Source organism: Vicugna pacos, chromosome 5 (assembly GCF_048564905.1).
Source record: "Vicugna pacos chromosome 5, VicPac4, whole genome shotgun sequence".
NCBI lineage: Eukaryota > Metazoa > Chordata > Mammalia > Artiodactyla > Camelidae > Vicugna > Vicugna pacos.
The window spans coordinates 40,351,600-40,373,069 of record NC_132991.1 but is presented as its reverse complement, the minus strand read 5'-3'; the positions used below and the strand labels follow the sequence as shown (position 1 = coordinate 40,373,069).

General features: G+C 36.5%; 1 protein-coding gene across 1 annotated transcript in view; it reads left to right on the top strand.

Moving 5' to 3' along the window:
• The first annotated feature begins 861 nt into the window (after positions 1 to 861).
• The window catches only part of SCN9A (sodium voltage-gated channel alpha subunit 9), a 121,693-nt gene continuing 101,084 nt past the window's right edge, over positions 862 to 21,470 (top strand). Inside the window, exon 1 of the mRNA XM_072961101.1 lies at positions 862 to 1,025. The gene's annotated coding sequence lies outside the window, so the exon portion shown is untranslated. The remainder of the gene's footprint in view (positions 1,026 to 21,470) is intronic.

Below are 21,470 nucleotides of genomic sequence, written 5' to 3'. Positions count from 1 at the left end.
ACTGACACTGTATCCCGTTGAGCAGATCCCAGGTCAGGGAAGGCAACCTCTGCCCCAAGTGTGTCTCTCCATCCCCGTTGCCATCGACCTGGAAGCCTCACTTCACCTTTGAAAGAAAATACATTTTTTTTGCCTGCCTGGAAGACCTGGCAACCCGATCGATCTATCATTAAAAAAAGAGAAAAAAATAAATCGCAGTCTAGAGACTGGTCTTGTGCGCCACCGCCCCAGCGTCCCTAGACAAAGTCCCAGGGAAGAAACTGATTCCCAGTCTCGAATCCTCGGAGCCCAGGGCCCAGGAGGCACTGGCTGGGACTGTGCCATGGGTCCCCGCCTCCTCTGCCCGTAGTAAGTGGCTTCTCGGAAACGTTAGCAGATTCCGCTGAGCAGAAAAGGAAGAAGGGGTGATGGGGGAGGGGGTGAGGTAAGGGAAGGGCTCTTCAGGCTGCTGGACACACACACACACACACACACACACACACACACAAACGGCCCACTCAATGGGGTGGGTGAGGGTGGGCGGTCGTGTGACCCCGCCTCCTCTGCCTCCTACTAGTGCACAGTGGAGAGGCTGCAGCACCTCCAACACCGCGCCCCTGGCTGGGTCTCCGCCCGGCGCCCCCTGCGGGAGGGGAGGGCAGCCGGGAGCGAGGGTGGGGAAAGGGCGGGGAGGGGAGGGGCAGGGAGCGGGGGCGGGGCTGCCGCTTCCCAGGGCGCGCCCCGGAAGGAGGGGCGCAGTTTCCCGCAGGCCCTCGCCGGCGCTCCCGCGGCGGGCGTCTGGTTTCCAATTCCGCGGGCTCCGCCGGCTGGGGCTGGGCTAGCTTGGGTGCCAGCGGCGGGTAGTGCCAGGCGCCCGCGGAGCAACAGGAGCCCAAAGAAACGGAGAGCGGCAGCAGCAGCAGCAGCAGAGAGAACGCTGGGGGGGAGAAGCCGGGAGCGAGGAAGGGTCCCCGAAGCCCGCGTCCTCCCCGAGGCCATACTCTGCGGGCGCACAAGGTGGGCATGATCCGCGGGCAAGGTTGCAAGTAAGTGCCTTTTCTCTTGCTCCTTCAGTGTAGCGGGAAGGGAAGCCGCCAGTCTCTCGCCTCAGCCGCCACACCCACCTGTGTCGCTTTTCGCGTCTCTTGGTTTTAGCCACCTGGTGTTCCGCCACCTGGAAAGCAGAGAGGGGAGAAGCTGGGCGAGGAGGTGCCAGCGAGCAAGAGGAGCTGGAAAGGCAGCTGTTTCCATTGCAAGGCCGACCCATTGCTGGTTTTAACCGTGTGGGTTTGCTGCCACTTTGTGAAAATGTGGAAAGGAGGGGCAGCTGTACCTAATGGTTTACTATTATTTGTTTCTGTCTGCGCTGGCAGAGTCGTTGGATGAGTCTGGGTTCCGAGGGCAGGTCGTATTCTTTATGAGCAAAAAGCATGTGTATTATTTCCCATCTGCAAAGGTGAGCGACCGTGCAGAACCAACAAAGCTGACACTACCTGTGGGGACTGCGAGGGCGCGCCGCACCCCTTCCGAGCACACGAACATAGATAACTGACCCGGCTGCTTGGCCGCATTTCTCTAAAATAAAGCTTAGCAGTTTATTTTTTCCAAACGAATAATCATTTTATAGTGAAATTCAGATAAGATTAAAAATCATTTTAACTTTATCGGCTTCATCTGAAACTGTCATTTAATTTTAGAGAAAAAAAGTATTGTTTTCCTTACTTGTGTTAAAAACAATTGAAAGATTAAAGCAAAATTACCAAACTAGAAACTTGAATGCCAACTTCTGTGATTATAGCAAACATATTTCTCATTATTTTAGTGCTTTTGTTTGTTTGTTTGTTACAGTTGCAGCGTTCGAAGTAATTTATATCTCAGAAGCTAAGAGCAATTTTTATGTGAGAGAAGCTTAGAGTTTTTAAGAAGCTCACGTCAATAAAATAAAGATCAAATCAACGTAAGCTTTTAAAAGAATGATGGATTTTCACTTGCTGAGTGTGAAGTTAATGTTAGAAGGTTCAGTTTTTTTCAGACACACAATTATATTCTTTTCTGTTTCTCCGTGGGCAGGAGAACGATATTGTCTGTCTTTCTGTCAGTATTTAAAAATATTTTTTCATGACTTTTGCTTTAATATCAGTAAAGCCTATCTGCAAACTAAATCCAATTATTAAATAGTCCATTTTATTGAAAAGTCTTCAAATTATTTTTCTGTCATTTAAAAAAATTTAAACTAGAATCACTTTTTTAGAAACTGTTAAGTAGGATGTTTAACAAATTTTATTAATTATTTGAAAGCTAGTCTTATCTTATCCCTGTGTATGGAATAATCATGATTGCTAGAATAGCTTGTTCACAACCAAATGCTAGACAGAATATGACATTTGATGTAATGGAGGATGTGTCCTCTATTAGCAACTGACAGTAGTTTTGCTTATGGTAGGTGTTTGTTTTGCAGTTGTTTAAAGTGCCTATTTTAGAGGTTCCTTTTAAAAAGTGAACCTTTGTGCAATCGTGGGACATGGCGATGTATTTTTATAAAAGCTGGGCATACAATTTGCCATAATTCCTGTGGTGCAGGGCAGGGCTTACAGGGTACCTGATGCTTCTACAGAAGAAAGATGAGTCAGGTCTGGCTCTCTGCCAAGAGCATCCTCCTGCCGCCTTGTGTCTCTTAGGACCAGGAGATAATCATGGGAGCCCTGGTGCTTCTGTGTTTTTGCTACCTGTTGCCGAGGTGACTCTGGCAGCAAAGAAAAAGTAAGAAACTCAGAGGTGAAATCAGTGGGGTTCTAGTCACCTTATTTAATGTGACCAACCAACTTTCTCTGTGGCAAGGAAAAAAATAGAATCTTTATCTAATATCATTGCTGTTAGATATGTGAAGAAATGTGAAGTGCTAGGAGGAATTATATGGTATTTTTCAAACCTTGTAAAGGAATTTAAAGTTTGTTAATGTGAATAGGTCATTCTAAATATCATAATGGTAATAATCTATGATTTCCCCTAAAACTCTGTCTCAGATCTTTTTCCCCAGGCTCCGTCACCTGAACTAATGGTTGTACCATCCACCGGTGTTGATTGCTTTCTTTTCCTCATCATGGCATTTCATCCCTAACCAGTCCATATTTAGATCTCTCGATCTTACCTCCCAAATGCATCTCTATTCAATTATACTTCTCAGATGTACCTCTTCCACCCTGCTTTCTGTATCTACTCTACCACCAAATTAGTGGCATCATCATAATTTTCCTGGATTCCTTCTACAGCCTTCACATTAGTCTGTTTCCATAGTCTGCTCCCTTGTAATTCACTCTCATAAAAAGCAATGCCATCATGCCTTACGTTAAGAACATTCACTGGCTCAGAACTACATAGAAAAAAGGAGTAAATGTAGAAACACAAATTCCTTCTGTTAGCATACAGCACACTCTCTGGTCCTTCTCTGCCACGTCCCTGAGTGCATCTCCTCTCATTTACATGCTCTGGTCTCCCTGCTCTTTTAGTACCTGGGACACATGAAACTGGAACACAGTTTCACTCCCTAAGGCCTTTTCAGAAGTTCCCAGCCTCTGGACTGTTCCTTCCTCTCTTTAAATGGTTAGTTCCTTTGCAAACTGGAAATCTCAGCTCAAAGGTCGTCTCCTCACAGAGATCATTCTTGACCACTTTGTCATAAGTAAACTGTCACCTGTTAGTCTCTGGGTACCTCCTTCGTTTCCTATATAGTGCTTATGACAGCATGCAGGTGTTTGGGGGATTTGTATATTTGAATATTTCCAATAAACAGAGACCACGCCTTTATTGTTGGCCCCGCCTCCAGAACAGTACCTGCAATGAAGTAGTAGGGAGGGTTCCTAGATATTTATGTAAATAATAAAGTACAAAGATAAGACTTATTTCACCACAGAGTGTACCAACCCTGTAAATTTATGCATTTTAGGATGCAATTTCTCTTTTAATTTATTGAGCATCTGCTGTTTACAACCCTGTACTATGGTTCTGAGGAGGTAAAATTAAAATACTCTGAGACGTATTCACAACTTGCAACTGTGTAGGCATTAAGGCGTTCAAAGGGAAGTAGATTGTATCACATTCTTAGAAAGGCAATGACCACAACTAGATTAAAATATATTTTAAAGAACCACTGGAGTTCATAAGCCAACATGACTTTAGTGTGACTCCTAATATACAATGATGAACTTCTTAGGCTTAAATCTGTATCTTTTACCACAATTTGAGGGTCACTCAGTAATCACTGAATTTAAAACCTTACTTTGTAATAAATATGGACACTTGAGTGGGCTCAGTTGATGGAAGTGTGGTCAAATGAGGCTGAGGCTGTAGATTGGGTGCCCTCATGATCCAAATTGGTGTCTACTCCAGGCTCAAGAGGGAAATTATCTCAGAAATCCAGAGTGTTCGCTAAGGAAGCCTCAGAGGGACACTATGAGCTGATCCAGGAAGATCATCACTATTATTGAGGCAGGGAAGTGGGCTTCAGAATTCATGCTGGTTAATGATCGTGTCATATTTATACAAGAATTTACACACACACACGGAACTTGTGTGGCAATGTCTCCCCTCTTTTTTTGAGACTATACTGAAAGATATGAAACAAAGAAGTAGTTTTGCTATGAACATTTGGTTGAAAATTTAGCTTTCAGTTAGGCAGCCAGCTTTAATCAATGCTCATTAATCAATGATCATTATCATTAACCATTAATCAATTAATCAAATATTATTAATTGATAATACTTTTATCTAGCAAGTGGCAAACCATATTGGTTTTTTAAAAATTTTTTAAAATTAAAAAAATTTTTAAACATTTTTTATTGAGTTATAGTCATTTTACAATGTTGTGTCAAATTCCAGTGTAGAGCACAATTTTTCAGTTATACATGAACATAAATATATTCATTGTCACTTTTTTTTTTGCTGTGAGCTACCACAAGATCTTGTATATATTTCCCTGTGCTATACAGTATAATCTTGTTTATCTATTCTGCATATGCTTGTCAGTATCTACAAATTTTGAAACCCCAGTCTATCCCTTCCCACCCCCTACTCTCTTAGCAACCACAAGTTTGTATTCTATGTCTATGAGTCTGTTTCTGTTTTGTATTTATGTTCTTTTTTTTTTTTTTTTGGATTCCACATATGAGTGATCTCATATGGTATTTTTCTTTCTCTTTCTGGCTTCACTTAGAATGACATTCTCCAGAAACATCCATGTTGCTGCAAATGGTGTTATGTTGTTGGTTTTTATGGCTGAATAGTATTCCATTGTATAAATATACCACCTCTTCTTTATCCAGTCATCCGTTGATGGACATTTAGGCTGTTTCCATGTCTTGACTATTGCAAATAGTGCTTCTATGAACATTGGGGTGCAGGTGTCTTTTTGAAGTAGGGTTCCTTCTGGATATATGCCCAGGAGCAGGATTCCTGGGTCATATGGTAAGTCTATTCCTAGTCTTTTGAGGAATCTCCATACTGTTTTCCACAGTGGCTGCACCAAACTGCATTCCCACCAGCAGTGAAGGAGGGTTCCCTTTTCTCCACAGCCTCTCCAGCATTTGTCATTTGTGGACTCCTGAATGATGGCCATTCTGGCCAGTGTGAGGTGATAACCTCATCATAGTTTTGATTTGCATTTCTCTGATAATTAGTGATACTGAGCATTTTTTCATGTGTCTATTGATCATTTGTATTTCTTCCTTGGAGAATTGCTTGTTTAGGTTTTTTGCCCATTTTTGGATGGTGTTGTTTGTTTTTTTCTTATTAAGTCGTATGAACTGCTTATATATTCTGGAAATCAAGCCTTTGTTGGTTTCATCATTTGCAAAAATTTTCTCCCATTCCTTCGGTTGTCATTTTGTTTTACTTATGGTTTCCTTTGCTGTGCAGAAGGTTTTTTTGTTTGTTTGTTTTTGGTAAAGAATTTGGCAGTCAAATTTATTCTTGAAGGATTAAAGTATCTCATGAATTGTCACCAAGGATTTTGTTAAATTTGCAACTGCAGTAGCACAATGTTGTTATTGGAGTGTACTGGAGTGCCTCTGTGCACTAATTGAAGATGGGCCTCCATGTTACACATCCCAGATAAGCTAATTCATTGTTACAGGAGGTATTACAGCTTCCTTCTTCAGAATTATATAGAGTTAGACTGTCATTTAAGACGGCAAGGTCATGATGAAATGGATTTTATAAGGTTGTATAAAAATGATTTTCATATGAGAATTTATGGAGAGCATTCACAGAATGTGGGTAGATTTCTTTTGTGGAATATGAGAGGACAGTTTTGGTGTCTTGCCATCCTGCAAAATGAAATTTCTTCATTGAAGGTTTAACGTTCTCTTCCTTCTCTGTGTAGCTGGAAGGAAAGGGCTTTAGGCAACAGGGAAAGCCATCAGCTCTTGGCAGCTAAAGGTAGAATGAAGTGGGGAGAAATGAAACCCTTGAGTGGGGAGGAAAAATGCCAGACCATGAACAAGGGGAAGGAGGAGGAAGGCCGTGAACAGTGCCAATAAATATAGTCTGCCACAAGCAAAGTTGAGTTGACATTGTATATAGAATTGAACTATCCTGTATCTTTTTAGCTCCACTGAGAAGCAGTTCTTTTTTTCTCTTTAAAATGACAACTGTATTTTAAGTGAAAAAATTCTGTCATTGTTTCTTTAATACAGGAAATGGAATACCTTTGGACTTTCAAAGTGATATAACAAGGAGCTGAAAATACCATATACTATTATTAAAATACACCATTACTGTAATTGCAGTTTCGTTGCTATTCATTTTATGATTTCCTTTTGTTGTGTCAGGTGTTTGAGAGAGTGCCATTATTGATCACAACTTTCTTTCAAATGCCTCTTTGGATTTTTTACAAAGCTGTCTGAATCATTTATCAAAATATGATAAAACTTTAATTGCACCTGTGATTGCTCACTGGGAAATTGTTCACTTTTAGAGCGAGTGAGTACATTTACAGTATCATTAACCTACCATCTCTACCCTGCAATTAATGCCTTTTTTCTTTCCTTTTCTCTCCTACATCTCCTCTTCTAAACACTTGGTATATATACCAGTAATACAAATTTTGCTCCACTGTTAGGTCAAAGTATTTCTACAGATGATTGGAAAACTGAGCCTCTAAAGAATAATGAATAAGATTAGACAGATGCATTAAAATACAACTACAAAGACATTTCTACAGAGATGTTTAATGAAATCTTCTTTGTGTTTTAGGCCAAACTAAACTCCCTGTGTCATCTGATTGTTTTTAAAAAATAGGGATTATTTCACTAGACATAGTGTCTGACAACTGTACTAGTCGCTCATAAAATATATATCTTAGAATCTACTGTAATTGAAATTGTCATCTTCTTGGGGTCTGTAATTCGGAAATTCGAAAAAGAAGTCAATGTAGATATTCAAATCCATACATTAAAGTAAAACTGGGGAAAATGAGAGAGAAGTTATATGATAATGAAATACCCCCTTATGTCTTGATTTAAACTCCACTAAATGATTATTCTTTCAAGTCCAATAGACAGTGCTTCCTTTAGAGCTTAGAGTAAGGATAATTTACTAACTATAGGTGTTTTTTAAGTAGAATAGAATATGTTATTGGTAAATTACACTTTTACTTTCTTTATTGATGATATAAAGTTAACATTTGTTCTAGGTAAATTTTATGGGACCACTCTTTATAGATGATCCTTTCATGGGACAAACATTACAAAGTTGAAGTGTTGATCCCCCCCCCCCCACCGCCCCATATTCTTGTTACCCTGGGCAAACTTGGCTAATGGTGATTCAAGTAGGAAGGAAAGAAATGACGTCCTTATGGGTCAGCTGGGAACAAGCTTCTTACAATCCCAAGAGATCATCTGACAGACTTTCAGGAATGAATGTTTGTAGAATGGCTATGCAGAGAAGCTCTTTGGAAAATTCATATTACATCTTTTCCATAGTTCAGAATCTTTGTAAAATGTTGTTATCACATGTTAAAAGCATAGAGGTATAAATTTGTGTTCACATTAATACAGTGAAAAAAGTGTTTTTCTAGGTATTTCTTTTGCTTAGCATGTGATCTTAGTCAAATACTTTCACTTCTCAAATGCAACTTTGTTGTAATGTTGGTAGTGTCTACATCTCAGGGTTGCTGTACACATTAGTTTAAAATATATATATTCACAACAGGCATTTTAGTATCTCACACTTGATAAGGAGATGTTCAATAATGTTAGCTAGTCATATGGTAACAGTAGATTAAAATCAAAATGCACTCCGATTATCTTTCGAACACAAATGGTATGGCATTTAAAGTTTATCACTGTTATTTCTACTTGTAACTGTGTTTCAGTGAATACTAATAATGCAGTTTCCTCTGACTATTTTTAAAGACAATATGATTATACATCTCTAATATAAGATCATTCCATTTGTAACTCTTTGTAACACTCTGTTGGTAAACTTTTCAGCTATAGGCTATTACAAATAGTTTATATGAAGTATCTAAAAACTTATCAATAGGCAAACATGGGAGAGGCATTCAAAAATCAAGAGTTTAACCATCCAGTTGTTGTTTTGTTTTTGACCCTGATCTACCAGAATTCTGCATTAACAGAGAGCAGCTCAGTGGAGGCGACCTGTCCCATGTCCTGTTAGTGCATCTTACAACAACTGGTATCTAATCTGATAGGAATTTTTTTTAGAAGAGCTTATCATGAAATGTCTCACATATATATGAAATCAAACTTACTTTAGTAATTCAGTCATCAGGAATATAACTCTGAATTTTTAAATCAGCAAATAAAATGCGTGAACCTGAGAGAGATATTTGCTAATATGTCAATTCACTTACTTTATTGAAATCAGATTCTTGTAAAGCACATCATCAAATTAAGGTTAATAATTGAATCATTTTTATTTACTGTTATCTTTAGCAATTCACAATTTTTCTTCAGATGCAAAGAATAATAGACTATGTGTTGCAAGAGGTGGACCAGGGCAGTGTCATGAAGACAGACAATGAATATATAACAGGTACCTTGCCATAAGGGAAAATATAGACAACACAATTTACATCTCATTAATCTTACTGATAATAACATTAACTTAACAACTTCATATGTGGAGATCTCATTTATTCCAAGCAGGACATTAAAGAATTTGCTAATGTTCCTTTTAAATCCTCACAACCACCCTTTGAGGTGAAAACAGTAAGGCTCAGAAGTTACTGACCATGATTACTAAGCTTGAATGACATATATTCCTCTTAACCGAAAGAAAATCTTATTTGTCCCAGGAATATATTTGCACATATCCCACACAGATACACCATACTAGAGAACAAGAAAAATAAATATTGAAGATTGTTTAAACATTCATCCTGAATACTGGTTTTTGGGGAGTACATTTGCGTTAAACCAAAATTGAGATTGAAGTAGAAGTTTGAAGGCATTGTGATATTGTGAAATGTATCTATACATTTGAAGTGTTTCTGAGGTTGTTTTAGACATTGAATAACTTTGCTTTCCTGGTCTAGGGGTGTCATTGTGCTACTCTGACTTGACTTGGCCATGATTAGAATATTTTGTTTGTTTTATTATGACAGAATTGAAATCGGCAGACAAACCCAAGGCAGACAAGAGTTGAAAGAGGAGGAGAGTCATTAAAGGGATGTGTGTGTGAAATGTCTGGGTAGGTTCATGAAGCTCTAAGTGATGAAATGGAGTAGAAATAGAGAATAAAGTTGCAGCTGTGAGATCCTGGGTGTTAAGAGGATGGAGGAGAGAAAAGAAGACAATATTCGTCTAAAGTGTTCTTATGTCCTAATTTAAAGCTTAGTACTTGTTGTCCTAAAGAGTCAATGATTTATGCCAATTATAGTGTTTTCTTTAATACCAATGATTCAGAGTGTTCGCTCTTAAGGGTTTTAAAACATTTGGGGGAAATTAATTTACCGTGTGTGATACTTAAAATAATTTTCTAATGCAAATGATTTTCTTTTAATATCTGTTATCTACTTAGGATATAAAATACGTGAGAAATTGGACCCCTGAGTTCCATGATATATCTCAGCCTGTTCTGATGATTGTGGGTTGGCGGCTTATCCACTAGACTGAAGGTTTTAAGGGAAGAGACCATAACTTTTTCATGTCCATCATGCTTCCCTGCATGGTGCCTCACATGCAATCATTCTTAATACATTATTGATGAATACATGATACATATTTATTGCACAACTGTGTTCAACTTTTATTAAAAATAGCTCTTTTTCACTGAAACTTCCTTTCTAAGAATGTAGGAAGAATCAGTTAACAAGGATTTAGTCATTTATGCTTTTCAAGCCTAGCTGTTTATCATTACTAGGTCCTGGTGAAACAGAGTCTTATTTCTTATTTCTTACTCAAGAAAGGAACAGCACTGCAGCTGATATTCTGCCACAATTTGGGTTCACTGATTCTCAATGACAGTATTTAGCCTTCTTTGCATAAAAGAGCCAAAATATTTTGACGTGTACTCAAGTTGATGCATTAAAAAGGCTGAAGCCCAAATCCTTTTCTAAAAGTGAGGATTGTCTGTTGGAGTATTTGCTTAAGAGGTGGAGAGGCGGTCAGATAGTTAAAAAAAAAAAAAAGAGTTCAAACTACAATTTTCAACTGATTTGTCTTTAGCTGATGATCAGTCATGAAGCCCAATCTGGTTGGCCTCCAAAATGTGTAGGTCAGGAGCTCATATCCAAGTTGGTATCAGTGCCATTGAGGTTTGTGGGAAGGGAGGACCTGGCAGAGATCCCAAGGGTGGTGGTAAAGAGATGCTGAGTTGCTCCAGGTCAGTTCCTAGAACTCTCAGCATCACTGTTCTCGGCATTTATATGTTTTCTGGAATTTAATAGTAATTCCTTCTTTCCTTTCCTCTTCCTTTGTTCATTGCCTTCAGCACTATTGTAGACACTGTACCTACAGCACTGAGCAACACATGGAGGATTCCTACTAGTTTTGAGACAGATAGTGAATAAATAAACGTTTACCACTTCCTGTCTTTGTGTTATAATATGTGCTATGAGGAAAAAAATCAGGGCAGAGAAAATAGAGGGAACGGGGCATTATTTAATAAGGGTGGCTAGAGAAGCGTTTTAGAGACGCTCTTTGAGCAGAGACCTGAAGGAGATGAGGAAGTGAGGGAGCCAGCTAAGCAACAGGAAAATTATTTCAGTGACAAGAAGCAGCAGCTGCAACAGCCCTAAGGCATATTTGATGTGTTTATGGAACAGCAAGGAAGTCACTGTGGCTAAAGTGCAGAGAGCAAGGTAGAACATGGTAGAAGACGAAGACATTTTCTTAATTTGGAAAAGATTACTAAGTCTGCCTAGAGGTCTGTATGATGAGCCAGTGTTACAGTGACTGGCAGGGGGCAAATTTTGGGAGGGGATGAAGTGTGCCTTTTTTTTTTTTAACTGGATCCCATTCTGGATGTGGATACCACACAATCCAATAAATGATTGGAAAACACCAAATTTCCACACAAAATTAATCTTTTAGTGACTTTTTGTGATTTATATGTAAATATATTCTCTTCCCGTCTGCAATGGATTAGATTCTTGGAAGCCAGTTGAGGAGAAAAGGGTTAGTAGGGCAGAGGTTACAATTGAGAGTATCTTTAAATGTTTAAATTCTGCAAATTAAAACATGGTGAGAGTACAGTAACATTTTGCAGATTTTCATTAATTTTGGTATCTGTTGTACAGTTATTTCTCATCAAATGATGATATGGCCTAGATATAAAGGGGTACTGCCTGGCAAAACAGATACCCGGGAAGCACATTTGAATCCCATCAAGATTGCCCCGCTGCTAACTGCTGACTCTGGTAGCCTACAGACACTCTACCTTACAGTTGTCAGGACATTTTTGTGACTTAAAAAATAAAATTTTTTTGTGGTAAAATATACATAACATAAAATTTATCATTTCAACCATTGCTAAGTGTACAATTCAGGGCCATTAGGTGCATTCACATTGCAACTACCACCACTATCAATCTCTGGAACTTTTTCATCATTCCACACTGAAACTCTGTACCCATTAAATAATAATTCCTCATTCATTCCACTCCCCTCAGTTCTTGGTAACTTCCTTTCTTTATGAATTTGACTTTTCTCTAGGTACCTCAAATAAGTGGAAATGTAAAATATTTGTCTTTTTTGGTCTGGCTTATTTCACTTAGCATAGTGTTTTTAGTATATGTGTGTCTGTGTATGTATATATATATATATATATTGGGGAAGTGGGGGAGGTAATTAGGTTGATTTATTTATTTTTAAGTGGTGGTAATGGGGATTGAGTGCAGGATGCATGCTAACCACACCTACCATAATACTTTTAAAGTTCATTTATGTTGTAGCATGTATTAGAATTTCCTTCCTTTGTAAGGCTGCATAATAGTCCATTGTATGTTTATACCACATTTTGTTTATCCATACCCCCTTTGATGGATTTTTGGGTTGTTTCTACAATTTGGCTATTATGAGTAATGCTGTGGTGAATATCGGTGTACAGATATCTTGAGTCCCCACTTTTAATTATTTTATGCACCCACAAGTGGAATTGTTGGATCATAGGACAATTCTATACTTAATTTTTTGAAGGACTGCCATAGTTTTTTCCACTGTGGCTGCCCTATTTTATATTCCCACCAGCAGTGCATAAGGGTTCCAATTTTTCCACACCCTCACTAACATTTGTTTTGTCTCTTTTTTTTTTATAATAGTCACCCTACTGGGTGTGAAGTGGTATCTCATTGTAGTTTTGATTTGCATTTGCCTAATGATTAGTGAAGTTGAATATTTTTTCATGTGTTTATTAAGGATTTGTATATTTTCCTTGAAGAAATGTCTATTCAAGGCCTTTGCTCACTTTTGAATAGGGTTTTTTATTTTTGTTGTTGAGTTTAAGAGTAGAGTCCTTTATATTTTGTGGACATTAATCCCTTATCAGATAAATGATTTACAAATATTTTGTCTGTTCTCTGGATTAGCTTTTTACTCTTGAGTAGTGTCCTTTGATACACAGAAGTTTTAACTTTTATGAAATCCAATTTACCTTTTTCTTTTGTTGCCTGTACTTTTGGTGGCATGTGCAAGGAATCACTGCCAAATCCAGTATCCTAAATGTTTTCCCCTGTGATTTCTTTTTATAGTTTTAGCTCTTTTATTTAGGTCTGTGATCCACTGGTGATTATTTTTTTCAATTTCTATAGACATTATGGAGTCTAAGAGTCTCCAACTTCCCTTCATGCATCATTCCCGGAGGTCTGGTTTTTAGTTCAATATTCCTTACTCTGAACATTTACCTTCCCTTTCAGCAACCCCTACCTTATTTTTTTCTTGTATATTAGGATTAAAATGCTTGAATTATTGAAAGAGTACAGTAGCAGCATAGGAAGATTCCTGGTGCAGAAAGAATATTATATGTTCATATGTTCCTGGTCTCTGGGTTCTTTCATCCTTTGGACCAATCCTATTATTGAAAAATGTTTGAGTTGATCCCCTCCTATGTAGCCTAGGAATTCTGATTCCTTGCTAACTAGTTAATAGATTCAGGAGCTCTTTATATTCTGATCCTGGGTTTTAGACGATATGATTAAACAGAGCAAGAATTCTGTCTTGCTAGTTATAACCCCCTCCAACCATGGCGCAGTATTTTACACAGAGTGTGTACTCAGTAATACTTGAGTGAATAAACAAATGAGTGAACGATGAAAAGGGAAGACTGTCTTGTTTCTTTAAGTGTTTAGTAAATCAATGACTGTACTATTTAGAATCTTAGATTAATTTTAATCAAACAGGTTCAAAAATCTCCTGTCCCCTTTCCCTTAATTCTTGGTGAAGACCTAGTTTTTCAGTCATTTTTGTTAGAAGTGTTTTTGAGAGAGTTTGCTGATGAGCACTGAGCTTTGAAGATTAGTTTGTACCACAAATAATCCTTGTGGACTTTAAGTCCTTTCCCCTTGGGTAGCTACCAGCAAATGAAAAATGGTGACTATTTATAGGAACTCAAGGTCACTACATATGGTTTATATTGTCATTAAAATATGACATGTGGACCTCTTTTTGTTTATAAACAGTTCAGTGCATTAATTAGAACACTAGTAAAAGAAGTAAAACCTGTAAGTACAAGTGAAGCACCTTTGCCATTGAGTTGTTATACACTCTTTTTGCCTAAGCACTCACCTTATTTCAGAATCCAAGTCTTTTGATCAGAAATCTATTGGAGTATAAATTTGAGGAAGGACAGGAATTATTTTGTCCACATTTACTTGCTACTTTGTGGCCACTGTCTAATCTGGAATATTCTCCACTGTTCTAGGCCTGTTTATATCTATCATGAGAGTCTAAAAACCCTGTCTAAAAATGGCAGGAAGAAATACTATCATACATTTACTTCACCCCCTTTTTAAAAAATAGCCATACCCTTCATCTTCTGAATATCTTTTAAACAACAACTACCTCAAAAGAGAATACATTTTAAACAGTATTATATGGGTTTCATCATATTCCCAGATTATGGTCAGGGCTGCTCAGTGCCCTGTCCTAATTATTACAGCCTCTAGTTCCAAGAGGAAATAGAGAAGTAAGAAACACAGGAAGTTCCTCTGCTGATGAACATATTAGTTTGCAAAAGGCTTGTTTGTAAGTTCATGTGATTTATTCCATAGTTCTTTACCATCCACAGTGTCCACAAATGTTCCAGAAGAATCTCTTGGCGTGTGTGATGCTTAACTAATTTGTCCTGATATTGAATTAAAGGGCTTTGAGCCTACTGAACTAATCTAGGCCTGCCAGGAATATTTATTTCATCAGCAGTTGTCACTATGCTTGAATTTTACCTTCTTCAATGAATACCTAGCCTCCTCTTGCTTTGCATTAAGTTCTAGAGCATTCACTACTAATGAAGAAAATTCCTCCAACCCCTACTAGAAATTTTTCTCTTTATGTTTTTTTAAAAATAATGATTCTTTGTATCATTCTGGCTGTTGCCTACTCTCAGCATTTTTAACCTATTGCATGATCCTGCTCAGTCCTAAAGAACCATTTCTACTGTCAGGTAATTAATCTTTTATAAGCTTGCCACATTCCTTATTTTCAGACACTTTCAGTTATTTTATTACTTCTACTTTGGTTTTCATCAAATTCCAGTTGTTTTAGTTATCAAATATTTCAACACTCAGTATATTTGCATTTAAGAAGTCTGATGTAGTTAATAATTTTCATCACCTCTTAAAAACAGTGCACTCATATCGTATGCACTGCTTGGACTAAGGAGCCTGAGGCAGGGACTAAGTGACTGTGTGACGTATATCGCCATCTGTTGGTAGAAAGCAGTGTCATTTTGGTTTTTACAATGATCATAGTTTTGTTTTAATCTTTAAAATATCCTGAAAAAGAAAGGTTTCTGTATGTGCAGTGCAATGCTCTGTCTATTATGAAGAAACCGAAGTTATTCTTCTGTCTTAGAACTTCAGGTGTGCTAAATCAATTGACAAGAAAGTTGATAGAAGTCACTCATAATAATGGTTAGAATTTTTTGTACACTTAAAACGTTATCAGGAAATGTGTTAAATGAATGGTTAGAATGTATTGTACACTTAAAATGTACCAGGAAATGTGCTTCATATTTAAAATGCAGTGTTTCATTTTTTTCCCTTAAAATGACCTTACTGGATAATCATTTTTCAGCTGTTTTACAATGCAGAAACCAAGCTTTAGAGAGGCTAATTAACTTGCCCAAGGACACAAGCTAATAAGCACTAGAGATGGGATTAAAACTCAAGTCTCTCTCACTCTGTAGCTATAAATTTAACAACTATGTTATGTTGTCTTCCTGTTTTACTGTAAACCTAGATTTTAGATTAAAGCCATAAACATGTTGGAAAAATGAATCATAAGTAACAAAAATTCTTCACTTAAAAATTTTACTTTTGCTGAGTAACTCACGGTTTATCATTTAAAAATTGCAGTATATATAGGGAAAAATGACAATAATTTTGCTAATATTTATTTAGCCTAGGCACTGTGGTAGGGACAGAAACTGTTTCTCTTTTACCTAAAAACCTTGTATGACAGATATCTCCCCTGCTCCATTTATGAGGAATTTGTATAATGTCACAAGGCTTCATATGTATTATAAGCAGGGAAATCAAACCTAACCCTGCCTGGCGCCAAAGCTATTATGCCCTTTCTCCTGGTAATGTTCTGGGGGAGGTGGACACATGCATAATCAGAGTGGAAATGCACTCTCTATATAACACTTTATAAAACGGTGTAGGACCTCTTCTGCAGATGTACTTTAGCGATCCCAGGGGTTACTTAAGTTCTTGATGATTTGTCCTCTCAGGAAAGGGTTAATTCTGAATAACAGAGAAAATTTAATGTGAGCAAAGAAATCTTTTCCCCTTTTCCGTCATATATCATGTATAAATGGGACTACATGAATTTTCTATTAAAAATTTCAGATATGCCAGCAATCATTGACAATAATCTTAATTTCCTTCAAAGTAACACATCTTGAAATTATAATGAATTTCTTACAAATTTGAGGAATACTGTATTTTGTAAGCCCATGCATAGAAACAACATCTATTTTAAAGTATAATGTAGATAATCATTACAGGGTGTTATGAAAGACCTAGAACACAATATTTCAATAATTTTCCTCATTAAAGATCTAGAAATAAATCCCTAACTATCCATGTGCTACTCTTAGTATGAAATTATTGCATACACTCCTTAAAATGTTTTGCGTATCAATTGCTCAAACACTATAAATTGTCATAAAAATTCTTTGAGTGATTTTAGGACATGGAGTATTTAGCTACTCTTTGGAAGTGTCTGTAATCCCCCAAATTATACATCTCTAAGAAATAATGATCACTTTAATAATTTATTAATATGATTAACTTAGTGCTAAATATGAAGGGTGAAATGGTAAAATTTCAGAAGAGAACAATTAAAGTGACTGCTTACTTATTGATTATTATATTTAATTTATGGATGATATACTTAACATTAGGGGGCTTTAAAATAGGTAGCCAGCTCAGCCCATTTTTCTTATGATGGTATACTTTGTATGTATGATCTAAAGAGAAGGTATTAAGAAAAGGAGTTATCGCATATAAAGATGGCAGTTTTTTCTAAGTTAACTTATAAATTTACTGCAGCCCCCATGAAAATAAAAATGGGATTTTCCCTCTTTGAAATTAGATAACCTGAATCTACTTAGCTAGGACAATATACAAAAGAAAGGATAATATCTGTTAGGACTAACCCCATTAGATATTAAATGATTCTATAAAACTAGAGTAAATTATGTAATATTAGTATAATACATAGTGCAGTGGAAGAAAATATAATGTCCAGAAATAGACATAATTATAAAGTGGCATCTCAGATAGATACAAGGAAATATTAGTTAATAGGTATCATTGGGACAACTGGATAGTCATGTGGATAAAGATAAATTCAAATGGCTACCTCACAACCGAACCGCAATGCATTTCAAATGAATCAAATATTTAAAATAGAGAATATAAGCCAAAAGGAAGAAGTGTTACTAGAAGAAAACATGTATAATTTTTCCAGAATGTTAAAGCAGAACATTTTTCTAAGGTAATGTAAAAAACAGTATCCATTAGAGAAAGGACAGATTAATTCAATTTAATTAAAAACTGAATGTTTTGAAGGGAAAATGTCACCATAATCCAAGAAAAAGAAAAAAAGAAAGAAAGGAAAACAGCAAACTGATAAAAAATACTTGCATCTTATGCCACAGAAAAGAGCTAATTTAATCATTGAGTTTCTACTTTAATAAGAACAGACCAATAGCCCATTATAAAAATGGACAAAGGCTGTATACAGAGAGCTCACAGAAAATGAAGTATAGATGGCTTCCAAGGATATGAAAAGATCCCAACCTTACTCATAAAAGAAAATGCAAACTAAAATAATAGGAAAATATCATTCCCACTGCTCAAAATGGCGAAGATGAAAACCAATTTATAAAACTCTGTGGTGAAGTTATAGGCAAACAATTCCTGATACATTTTGGGGAGTATAAATGGGTAAAACCTCTATGAAAAGTAATTTGGCGACATTATCTTTTCCAAATTAAAGACGTAGATGTAAGTATGACCCAGCAATTCCACTTCCAGGCATCTGTCTCACAAATATACTTCCATACTGTGAAGCTTGTGTATGGGAGGATAACCATTGTAGCTTTGGGAAGCTACCTGAATGTTCTACAAGGAGCAATGGCTAAATAATTCTGGCACATCCATACAATAGGAATTTATGAAACTCTTGGACAAACAGGTGGTGGCTTTCTACATACGTGTATGGAAATGTTTCCAGGTTGTAGTTTTAAGTGACAAATGCAAAATGTAAAGCAGTGTGTATATAAGGTATTATTTGTGTTAAAAGAAAAATTAATGGGTAGATATGTGTTTGTAAAAACATGTATATGGATACACAAGGTGATTCCCTCTAGGGTAGGAATCTGGGTGGCTGGGAAACAAGGGAGAGAGGAAGAATTACTTTGATTACCTCACTTTTGAGTTTCGTGGCTGTATTTATTCTTCAAAAATAAATGTAAGAATACTATTTAGGGGAAAAATGAGTCACAAACCTGTAGTTTTGGCCCAGTTATTCAACTTAAAAGTATTCTATCCTTGGAGTTACTAATTGCTGCTAAGCTTAGGATTATAATCAGATAACAAGTCCTCAAAAATATGTCTAGAATGAATTTGAATGAATGAATGAAGCACATGAATGTGCTTCATACCGTAATGTGTATAAAAATATGTAATATTATTAGTTTTATTTAGAATAGAGTCATCTGAATGAAAGAGATTTCACTATACAAAATTCCAAATGCAAAAATGATTATACAGAAGATCCAAGAAGGTGTGTGACCTAAACACAGGAAAGAAAAGAGGCAAAGGTTGAATTGGAGGGATCCATTCATGATAAAATGAGCACCCTCTCTCAGCCCCAGACCAGAATCCAGGGACTATGTGATAGCTCATTTCCAGACCTGTGCTTCCCAGAAATAGATCTTGAAAATAAAACTCTGCTCTCACCCTCGGAAAAAATACATATGCATAGAAACTGTGAATATTTTAATTATAAAGTAACTGTCTAGTTTTTTTAAGATAACAATTACATAATTCTATTTATTTTCAGAAACCAGGTTTACCAAAGACAAAAATTAAAAGATGACAAATTGGTAAAAAAAAAAATAAGTAGGAACTTTAGTGGAAAGGGATCAATATGCTTAGCATAAAAAGACTCTTTATCAAAGAAGGAAATGATGAAAACCCCAATAGAAAAAGGACCAAGGGAATAAACAGATTTATTAAAGAAGAAACAAAGTATTCCATGGAATGCACATCTTTTTAAATGCTTTTTTTTCCCTATCAAATTGTGAAGCATTTTAAAAATTACTATACTTAATATTGTTTGGGTATGGAAAAAATATATGCTTATATATTGCTAGAGGGAACATAAATTTTTACAGCCTTGTGGAAAGCATTTTGGCTGAATGTATGTGCATAAAAAGACAAAATAAATATCTCAAAATATCATCAATAATTTTCTCTGAATAGATTAATTTTATTCTAATCTTTATGCTTTTCAATATTTTCTAAATTTTCTACCAATGAAAATTTGCTATATTTATAGTCAACCACATTAATAACCTTAAATTGGTTATATGCACAACTTTCTTCAAAGTATTGTCTGTTGGATTTAATGATAATAAAATGTTTTCTGTATAACTTGACCCAGCTATTTACCTACAAATTGTAAATAAACTGCATTGTTTAATGGCAAAATTTTAAGTTAGAATTAGTCAACAATCCATAGAATAAACTTTTTAAATACTTTTTGGGTGAGGGGAGGTAATTAGGTTCACTTATTTTTAGAGGAGGTGTGGGGGATTGAACCCAGGATCTCATGCATGGTAAGCATGTGCTCTACCACTTGAGCTATACCCTCCCCTCCAACAATCTAGTATTTTATCTGTGCCTAAGTTTCTAAAACATTGAGTACATTATCACTTCGTTGGAGATCCAGACATTTGGTGATCTGTCCTTCATCAAATACATGTTTCAAATAAAATACTGACAATTTGGGGTACTTAATCCCTGGTGAAATGGAAAATCACTCCTAATGGATTTTAAATTTCTGCTCTTACTAGTATAGTTCAGAATTGAGGGATTTTAACGTATAATTAATTAGGTGGTGTCCACCATGTTGGTCTCCTTTCTCATCTGTCAGATCAAGCTTTTAACTTTACTGTTTGTGGTTGGTGGAAAGCTGCATTGATTAAACCCAAGCAGTTAGGCAGTAGTTTTTATTTTGGTATCATTAAAATGAGAAACCAAGTATAATAGCAGAAATTTTATGTTTCTTGCACACATCAGGCTACATAGAAGTTTAGGAATTGTTTTGTTTCCGAATGTGCTTTAATTTTTTTTAATGAGAAGAAGAAAAATTGAGGGTGCTATAAATTTTTTAAAAGTTTCTGATGTAAAATCAATAACATGACAGTTATTGGTTATTATATTTGAAGATACTCTCAAATTATTAGAAAAATCTTAAGGAATTTTGTTAACAATTGCAATTTGCTTACAAATCAGTGTGACATATGCATTACCTTAAAGGCAAGATGCTTGCTTCTTAATGTATTTAGGTTAGGAAGAGTCATCCATCACATGTTCTTCAGGTTTCTATGATGCCTGGGTACCATGCTGTACGCTAATGATAAAAGTTGCTTGAGGGGAGGGTACAGCACATAGATAAAGCACATGCTTAGCATGCATAAGGTCCATGGTCAACCCCCAGTACCTCCATTAAAAAACAATAAAGAAAATAAAAGATGCCTAAGACAAGTTTCCTATCTAAGGAGCTTACAGTCTAGTTGAAGAAGAGAAGGATGGAGATTAATGAAAGAAATGAGACATTAGAAAGAAATACAATAAAAATATGTGTTTCATTGCAATTGGGAGCCCAAGTCAGAGAGATGAGAGGAGAAGTTGATGAAGAGCTGAATTTATATTTGAGGGAAGAAAGGTAGGTGATGAGGTCAGATCTCTTCATATAAGAAGTGCTTTCTGAACTGAATAGAAACAGAGATCAGTCATCAAATGATCAGGGTGGCTGAAGCTGGATAGAGAGCGAGCAGCGTGAAAAGGAAAGGATCATAAAATAATCTGGCCGCCCTTTAGGAAAATGAAATATCGATTGTTGCAGCTGGAATGTAGGTTGCAAACAGGGGAAGAACAGAGGCTGTCAGCACCTGGTTAGGAAAGGCTTTCTGTGCCAGACCAGAGGCACGGCAGGTTATCCTGAAGGCAGTAGACAGCTATAGAGGATTTTCTTTAGCAGGGGAAGATCATTTAATTTCCCATTGTAAAGGCAGGATCT